This window comes from Mesoplodon mirus (assembly GCF_964341445.2).
Source record: "Mesoplodon mirus genome assembly, contig: HAP1_SCAFFOLD_1229, whole genome shotgun sequence".
NCBI classification, from domain to species: Eukaryota; Metazoa; Chordata; class Mammalia; order Artiodactyla; family Ziphiidae; genus Mesoplodon; species Mesoplodon mirus.
This window is the reverse complement of record NW_028294851.1, coordinates 4331-13953: the sequence shown is the minus strand read 5'-3', so window position 1 is coordinate 13953 and position 9623 is coordinate 4331. Positions and strand designations below refer to the sequence as shown.

General features: G+C 45.9%; 1 long non-coding RNA gene across 1 annotated transcript; it reads right to left on the bottom strand.

Annotated features, from left to right (window-relative positions):
• Positions 1–5309: 5309 nt before the first annotated feature.
• LOC309797922 lies at positions 5310–9345 on the bottom strand. The gene is made up of 3 exons (XR_014292871.1): positions 6796–9345; positions 6253–6393; positions 5310–5996 (listed from the first exon to the last, which is right to left on the bottom strand). It is a non-coding gene; the product is annotated as an uncharacterized lncRNA (long non-coding RNA).
• Positions 9346–9623: the final 278 nt, after the last annotated feature.

Here is a 9623-nt window from a genome sequence, read left to right as displayed (position 1 = left end):
GGAAAGATGTAGTAAGTGACCAGACCACATTGTCCCTGTGAACCTGGCTAAGTAGTTGAAAATTTAATCTCTTTACAATAGACAGCCTTTAGAGGTTAGAAGCAGTGCGATAATAGCATCTGATTTGTGCTTTTTAAAAGACTACTTTGACTGTGGAGTGTCCTACAAAAGCAAACTACTTGTGTCTCTATGAAGTGCAGATAGTAAATTTTAAAAAGCCCAATGAGCTCATAAGCAGTTGGTTTACTAACTGTAATCATTTATCTTAACTAGACTTCATTAATATAAGCTTGGTGACCTTGGGGTCCTGGGACATATTAGAGTAGGGAAACCCAACTATTTTCAAATAGTGTGATTTGAAAAATTCTCGAAATTGTTGGGGTTCAGGAAGATTATTTTATTGCTGGGGCTGGATGGGAAGTTTAGTATAAGAAAAGAAAGTATGATGGCTGGCTTCCATCTATTCTCCCTTTCTGTGGGAGAAATGATGGTGGGGTGACTACTTTGCTGTTGACCCAATGCTTAAATTTCAGAGCTCGTTCAATCCAGTAAATATTTGCTGAACAACTATTATATGTTAGGCACCTTGCTGAACCTGGGAATATAGAGAATAATTAATAATAAAAGCAGGTATTACTAACAAGAGACAGGCACTGTGCTAATGCTTAACATGCACCATCTCAAGTTACATTAATTTACACACTAACCATATAGGGTAGATGCATTTATCATATCATTTTCCGGGTGAGAAATCTAATCCGTTTAAGGGGCTTAAGTTACTTCTCCAAGGTTACACAGCTAGTTAGGGGCATAGGCAGTATTTGGACTCAGGTCTGGTATCAGCACCAATTCTCTTAGCCATTATGCTCTATAAGGACCTTACTTGAGAAGTTCAGGATTATACATATATGGGTACGACCAACCCTAAGACCATCTGGCAAAACTGGCTGCTTGAGAAGTCCTGGATTTATGTAAGATGCTCTTGGAATGGAGAAGATTGTGAAGGAGGGTCCCCAAAACACACTCTCTATACTAAGGGGTAACAAGAGAGAATTAGCCTACAGCAGTATGATATTGAGGACCAAGAAACAGTGTTTCTCTCTTTTGTGAATAGTTATTAAATTATTTCTACTTCAAAGTATCAGAAAGAAATCACAGTACTATGGACAGTTTGTGGAGCCACCCTATCTTAGCGTGCATCCTGGTAGGTGTAGAGTTCATAGTATGACCCTGGCACCTAAGTGTAGTTAAGTAAGCTTTCATTTTTCTTTAGCCTTAAAGCAAAGTAGCTTTCTGATAGGTATAGTTTAGGAAAGTCTTCAAAGAAAATATTTAAAGTCCACTATCTCAGAGAAAAGCAATTTTGCAAAAGATCTGTCAGCAAAAGCAAGGCCAAACACACCAATTATTTAGTGAGACTTGTATTGTTATATCATTGCTCATGTTGTTTCTTTATGCATTTACCTGGAAGAAGGCTTTTAATGTTCAACAATTCTCAAAGAGATAAAGACCCACACTGACGTGTCAGAAAGAGCTGTGCCCTGGAATTAGATCAGTTTAGGTTTGGCTACCTACTAGAATTAGGTAACATTCTTCATCTTTCTGAGCCTGTTTCCTATCTGCAAATAAGGATAACACTATCTACTACAGAGGGATGGGGTTAAATAAAATGACACATGTAAATGAAATATATCCTTCCAGACTGAGAACATACCTAGTAAATGTTAAAGTGATCTGCAAATATTCTGCTTTCTTGAAATGGATGAAACCTGTTAGCATGTTGTTAACCAATGGTCTAAATATCAAGACAATATTTAGTTAAAAGTTATATTTTTTCTTTCACTGTCCATCTGCATTTTAACATATTCTAACATATTCTCCTTGATCAATTGTGTCAATATTAGTAACATTTGTCATTTAAGCTATTACTGTTCATATGTTTAAAATATTTCAACATGATATAAGTCATTACTCAAAGGGATGCCTAGCTGGCTTTATCAAAGATTTATTTTAAGTAAAAATAAAAGACACAATTTTCATTTTCACCAAGTTTTATTGAACAGTGTGTTCATTAACTGTATGAACTTTCTGGCCAACCCAATACAGTAGCCAAGACATGGAAACATCCTCAGTGTTTTTTTTGTGGATGAATGGATGAAGAAAATGGGGTGCATACAACCTACTATTATTCAGCCATGATAAAGAAGGAAATCTGGCTATTTGTGACCACATGGGTGGATTTGGGAGGCATTATGCTAAATGAAATGTCAGACAGAGAAAGATAAATACTTTATGATCTCATATGTGAAATCTAAAATACTGAACCCATGATAGAAAGAATGGAATGATGGTTGCCAGAGCTGGGGGTTGGAGGTGAGGAAAATGAGTGAAGATGATCAAAAGATAAAAACTTCTAGTTATAAGATAAGTGAGTAATGGTGATGTCATGTACAGCTTGGTCACTACAGTTAACAATACCATATTTTACACGTTTGAAAGTTGCTAAGAGAGTAGATCTTGAAAGTTCTCATCACAAAAATAAAATTTGTAATTATGTGAATTAAGGTTAACTAAACATATTGTGGTAGTCATTTCACACTATACATATATATATCAATCATCACATTGTACACCTTGGACAGATACAATATTATATATCAATTAAATCTCAATAAAACTGGAAAAATGTCATTTATATTTTAGCATAAATATATCAAATTGGGTTTCCTGACAAGATTAATAATAACTATAGATAAAGGGAAATAAGATATTGTTGTTGCTGTTGTTTGCTTTTCCAGAGTGCAAAACACTAAAAAGGGGGGAGGTGAGTATGGGCTTGCAAATGCTGCTTCATAGGCCCTAATGCTGTGATACAGACATTTAGTCCAGATCTGAAAGAGAACTTGAGTCATTTCAACAAATCTGCAAAACAGTCGTGTTCAAACGTGAAGAGATGAAGAGATATCAGTAAATTCTTTTTCACACTGCAAGAAATCTGCCTTCAGCTTTCAGCAAAACCTCAGTTTTGGGGTTATGAGGGTAACAGTTCTTAAGCAAGCAGTACAATGCTTCCACCAGTGCTTTCTCCCTACGATGAATAAGTTTTCAGTCTCCCCACCAGTGCTCATCCCTTCTCCCCTTAATGTCTTGGCCAAAATTCAACCATCAGCCCAGAAAACTCCTTCCCAGTTTCATTGCCTGTACGTGACCACGTTATTTCAATCACCTTGGCACATTTATATTACCTACTTCCTAAGTTAGGTATTATATATATGAGATTTTAAATAAAAGAATGCCTGTAAAGTACTTAATGCTCAACTCCTAGCACAATATGAATATTCCGTACCTGCTGACTAGCATTCTTGTTATATCATTTACATTAAAACTAACCTGTACTTTCACACACCCATGTTCTTTGTCCCCAACTGGGGTAAAGGAAATAAATGAACATTTATTGATTATCTACAGTGAGAGTATAGAATGCAGTGTAGGCTATAGAATTAGTGGTGTTCAAGACTGAAACTGACCTGGATTTGAATTCCAGACCTCTCACTTACTTAGACTTTACGACGCCTCAGTTCCCTTACTGATAATTAGAGATAATAGACATTTCAGGGACCACGGTAAGGATTAAAAATATTATAATGTTTGGATCCAGAAAGGGCATTCATTACCTCATTTAATGTAAACTCTTAGATAATCTGATTGAGTTTTGAGACTCTGATAACGGCTCTGCATCCTTTTGCTAAAAATAATTAGATAGGTAGATAACTATTCATAGCATTTTGCATAGAATTCCAGGGCTTTGTTAATATGAAAATCAATCAAAGGCTTTAGTTGGCACAAAGAACTCAGAGAAATTGTTATGGGGCAAGAATTAGAATTCTTCTTGAAATACAGACTATCATCCTGGAGAAGAAAGAACAACATTTTAATGTGGTTAAATTTGGGTCAAAACTATGCACTTCCTTAATGGTGTTTCTACCAGGTCTTGATTTGACTGGGATTGAAATTTCTGACATTACTGTCCCCATCACAGACTTGAAAACCTGGCAGACAATCAAGTGCAACCTACAGTTAAAGGTCGCTCATCTAAAAAAGTGGGTATGTTACTACCATTCTGACAAGAGCGTTATGAAGATTAAGAAAAAGCACAAATAAACTCTCCTAACACCTGACAGCCAAGTAATACATCTTTCAGCTCTTTCAATTCTTTTTCCTGCTTACCTGACTCATTTCCTTCCCTGCTCTGAGTTCTCACTGTGTTTCATGTCCCACAATGCTGAAGTCATTGTAATGCTTTTACTCAGGAATCTCATTTAACATTTAGCGTAGTAAATAAGAAAGCCTAAGAAGTGTCATTATTGCATCATTCTGATAACCTGATTTGTCCAGAAATATAACTATGTGATTCTCCTTTACTTCTAGTTGCTCACCATTCATGGGCACAAATTGAGTGTATATCAGATATATTAAATTCCTGGAAACTTATCTGTGGTGTGATTTGGGGTTCTATTTGTGTACTACAGCTTTCCTAAAACTAAACTATTATCATTTCTATCCCTCTTCTGTCTGAAAATCCTCAAAACATAAGTTCTAATTAATAGTTATACTAGTTGGCATTATAGTCATTCTTTTTTGCTTTTTCTCTGATTATAAGTATCTTCTGACTCTTAAGTCAATCAAATGGGTTCTCTACATATGAGGAAGCTCAGAGAGGAAAATAGGATGAGTAGGGTAAGAAGACATTCACACACAGAATTAGTGGAAGCCTTACCAGTAACAAAACTAGTGAAATTAGAGCTAATTAATTAGCAGTCAGGAAAATTTCATTATGTGTTGTCATTAACTGGCCAACTAGGGTAACTAGGCTTACAAACAATAGAAAGCAAAGAGTAGAAAATCTATTGTTTCTGCCAGCTTCTCCTGCTTGTTATCAGCACAATTTTCTCCTAGTTCATGAAACAATAACAGTTTGGTATTAGAATTTAAATGCCATCAATATAAGATATGGAGATATGTGAAGCCTACTACACTTTCTTCGTAAACTAGTACTATAGCATCATAAATCCCACAGTAGAATGATTCAGTTGAAAGACAAAATTCATGCAGAGTACACTATTTGTTTAAACTTCAAAAAAAATCAAAAAAGATTGCTATATCTTGTTAGATATGTTATGAGCCCAAAGATATGTTATGAATCCCAAAGCCAGCCAGGCTATCCCTCTGCATTTCTTTGTCCTAACACAGGCTTTTGTCCACCAGCATCCCCCGTCGGCCCGTATACAGAAGAGAACACCATCTGTTCATCAAGAGCCCCACGCCGCAGACACACGGCGCGTAGTTAGAGTTCAACGATGAAGCTGGAGGAGAGGCAGGGATCTCCCAGTTGTGTCCGGCCTGGTGGGATTCTAGAGAAGCTATTTCTTTAGGAAGCGTCCCCTTCTTTAGACAGACTGGGGCATTTCCAGTGGCTGGCCACAGTGCCCCGAAAAGGTGGACTCAGATGGACTTGGGCATCAAGGAAGGTTCTGTGGGGGGCTCACGGGCTGTTCTTCCGTGTTTCGAACATACAAATCAAGTTGGGGGCAGGCCACCACTAGTGCAGGGCCGACCACAAGGCACGTTCAACAAAGTGTCCCCTCCCTAACCCCTGCAGCCCCTTCTAACAAAAGGAAGACCAAAAGGAAGATGTCCAGGGAAGCCTCATCTAAAAGGTGGAGGAGCAACATTCCTCGGTGCAAGTGTCCTGGCCGTGGCTGCAGCGGGAGGACCACACCATGCCACCCCCTGGCTGGGTGTCATGATGAAATTTGGACATTATACCAGAAGCCAAAGGGTCACTCCACCAAACCCTTAAGAAAAGGATGAGGGACGAAGCATGTGTGCCCTCGAAGCCCCAATCTTCTGGTGCTCCAGTCTTCAAAACTTACACAAGTGCCTCTTACATGTCTCCTTTAGTTGTCACCTTGGGACAAGGACCTCTGAGCACCTGACTGAGGAAACAGAAAGGCCGCTGCCACAATCATCCTACTGAGCCCCCTCCCCTCCCCTCAAAAAGGGCCAGCAGCCCCCTTCCCTTGAAAGGGCGGCCTGGACTTAGCATGAGAGGGGAATGCAGTTTAGAGACACCTGGGACCACGGGGTGCTTTCAAAGCCTCTCCCCGCCCTTCCAGGTCTTGTCTGGTGGGGTTTTCAATATTAACGCCGCACAGATAAATAACACCCAGTGTCAGGATGAAGTGTTCTTACGTGCACAGGTTCAGATGGAGGGTTGAGGCCCCTGAGCGTGGTCCAGTGTCACGGGAGTGGGGGCGGGGCGGGGCGGGGCGGGGGGCTGGCCGTGAAGAAACAAGAGGAGGAGGGGCAAGGCTCAGTACTGGATCCTGCTGACTACACCCCCACACACACTTATAATCTTTAGCTGCCCCATGAACTTTTTGTGAACTGTTTAAAATTGGAGGCTGTTGAACAAACAGCGGCGCCACTGCCAGCCATAATTTCATTGCAACGAGCTAATAAAGACTTTTAACTCTTCAGGTTCCAGGCCAAAGGTGGACCTGAGCGGAAAGGGCCAAGGAGCTGGGGGCCCTGCCTGGCGTGAGGCCCTTCTCCAGAGTGACAGCCCAAATCCTGGGCAGGAACACCCTCATCCTGGGCAAAGGCCATACTGCGTACACCCCACCATCACTGAAAAACGGGCCCACCCCCCATCTCTCTGGGATGTAGAACTAACTAAGGGGATCTTGGGCACAAGGGACACAGAGATAGGGTCAGAGACACTGCCACGCTCACCCCATTCCTCTTCTAGAAGCGGCTATTGAAATAGTTGGGGGTCTTTCTTACTTCCTTCTTCTTCTTCTTCTTTTTTTTAACCTCCAAGGAAAAGTTCTTCAAAAGTGACTTCCCTGACCCTTGGCTGTGGGTCATGCTGCAGGGGGCAAATGACGTGATTTAGATGACAGACAGAGCAGGCGCTTTGCTGCTGTATATAAGAGGCTCATCTGCCCTTATTTCTCAACTACCCCCCCCTTTCTTCCACAGGTGGGTGATGCTTCTGGAAGTGCCAAGATGTGTGAAGTCAGTCATGAAAAGCACTTTACAAGCACCAACCTGTTTCCAGTGGGAGCTGCTAAGCTACACCTTGGCTCTGGGTTTTAACCCTTTTTTCCAGCAGTGGAGAGAAGGGGGCAAGGATGTGGGATAGGGATGAAGAGGGAAGGTGGCCAAGAGAAGGGGTCAGCCGGGGAGACGGAGGAGGGTCTGGTTTCTGAAGAACAGACCAGGAATTGTGGTGGCTGCCCGCTGAACACCCAGTTCTGGGAGAGACCCGGCTTGCAAAACGCAGACTCGCCGCGTGGTCTCCGGCTTTCGGTCTGGCCCTAGGGGCAAGCACAGGAGAGCTTGAGTCTCCCTCGACAGACTTGGGCAGTCATCTGGTCCGGGAGCCAAGAGTTATGATTAGCATCCGAGCTTGGCCTGGACGCTGGGGAGAAGAGCCTGATTGGCAGAAAGAGGTCAGAGGGACCAAGATTAGGAGCTGTCCCCCCAACCTCGGCATCCCTGAGCGAGGGCACTTTGGCCCTCTGTGAAAAGACACGAGGGGGCACACGGGTCCCCAGCTGTACCCACCACCGTTCTGCCGATTCCTGCCATGAAGACACCATTATGGAATGAGGAGAAGGAGAGAACGTTTGTTTTGTTTTTTTTCTTTAAAGGCGACTTCCCTTGGCAGGCAACAAACAGATTGCAAAGGAAGGAGCAGTGGCCGTGAGAGGCTGGCGTGAGCGCAGGGAGGAAGGCAGCACCAGGCCACTCCTGCCACCTCTCCTTTCTCTCCACCCCAGCTCCTCCTGGCACCGGGCCACTTTCCACTGCCTCCGCCCTTGAGGCGCTGATGGATTGGTTCAAGTCTGCACAGCACGCTTGTCAAGTGACAGCGACGGAATGGGAAGCAGCGCCACCAAACCATCCCAACTCCACTCCAATACTAACGGTGCCCCTTCCTAGGGCCTCACTCTCTAGGCACCCCATGCCGCATCAGGCACTTATCCAGTTAGTGGCCAAGAAGACCTGGACGGGTTTTGGGGAGCTTCCGGCTCAGAAGGCCGGGCAGACGGCAGGGCTCCCAGCCAGCATGCCATGTGCCACGGTCCTCTGTAGGCTGGGGACCTCTTCGGGGAAGGGGTGTCTCTCACTGCACGGGCACGGCTGGTTCTCTGTGGAGGACACGCGCGCGCGCGCGCAGTCACCACAGCCTCCCAGCCCCCACTCTCATCCACGGCGTGTCTCTGGGCAGGTGGCCGGACCTCTTCAACTTTGACCCCCTCATCTGTAAATCTTTGGCACCGTGTTTTCCAGAGGATTAAACTGCACTATGGACTTGAGTTCTGCCTGGCAATAGCTGGTGCAGGCCACATCTAACCCATTAAACAGCATCTGACTCCACTAAACATTCTACGTAACAAACAAACCCCAGAATGGCTACATAGTTTCCTTGCGGCAGAGGGAAGGCTGAGGCAGGGACACAGAGGGGACCAGGGAGGGGTGACCTTCTGCAGAGTGTGTGGCTTTCATGGAAGCCCAAAACTGATGGCACGGGAGCCCTTCCTGGGACTGCTCCAAGCGCAGACTGAGTCACACACAGGCACTTCTCTACTGGCGTCAAGGAAGGGAGGGATGAAGAAGTTCCTATTTTAGCACTGGGGGCCGCGAGGAGGTGGGAGATGAGAAAAAGCGGTCCAGGGTGTGCAGCGTTGGGGCAAGTCCTCCTGGGATGTTTTCCCCAGTATGTGTAGCAGTGGGGAGAGGGGAACCCCAAGGATGCCCCCAGGTCGGGGGGAGGGTCGCGGGCTTCCTGGGGTGTGGCTGAAGGAGGTCGCCCGACTGGGTCCTGCAGCCGGGCATGGGTGCTGGGGGGGAGTGGGGGGTGGGAGGAGTGATCCAGCCTGCCCAGGCGCTGTCTCTTGGCACACTCCAAGTCATGGCTGTCGCCGCCTCCAGAGGCGTCCCCACTCACGACCCAAGTTTTGCATTAGTAACAGAGCTGCGGAGCAGGAGTGCGGGTGTGACGGGGTGGGGCACGGGAAACTCACGCGGCTGGCCCTGACCTTTTGAGCAACCAGAACCTTCCCTGCCTCCTCCCAGGGCGCCAGGATAGCGCCGCGAGCCACTCGGGTCAGTCGGGAGTGAACTTGGCCCGCAGCGGCGGCGGCGAGTGGGGGAGGGGCGCCCCCTCCCCCGCCTCAGCCCCGAGCACGGATCGGTCGGCAACAAAGGGATTTTCTCTCCCACCACACACACCCGCGCTGCCGCAGGCTCCTCGCCCCTCCTCCGCCAGGTCCCCGCGCGGGGCCAACCCCGCACACGCACCCCACGCCCGACCTTCCAGGACCCCCGGCTCTCTCGGCCAGCCCCCGACCCCAGCTCACCCCGCCCGCGCGCTCCTCTGGGCTCCCCCTTCCCAGGCGCCTGCCGCTGAATCTGACAAAAAGCAACTTTGGGTGCGCGCACGGAGAACCCAGGATGTGCGGCGGCGCGCCCCAGGGGAGTGGGCACTGACTGGAGACCGCTCCGGCCCATCGTCCTGCGCTCCCTTCGGCCAGTCTGGAGTGTTCTCTCCG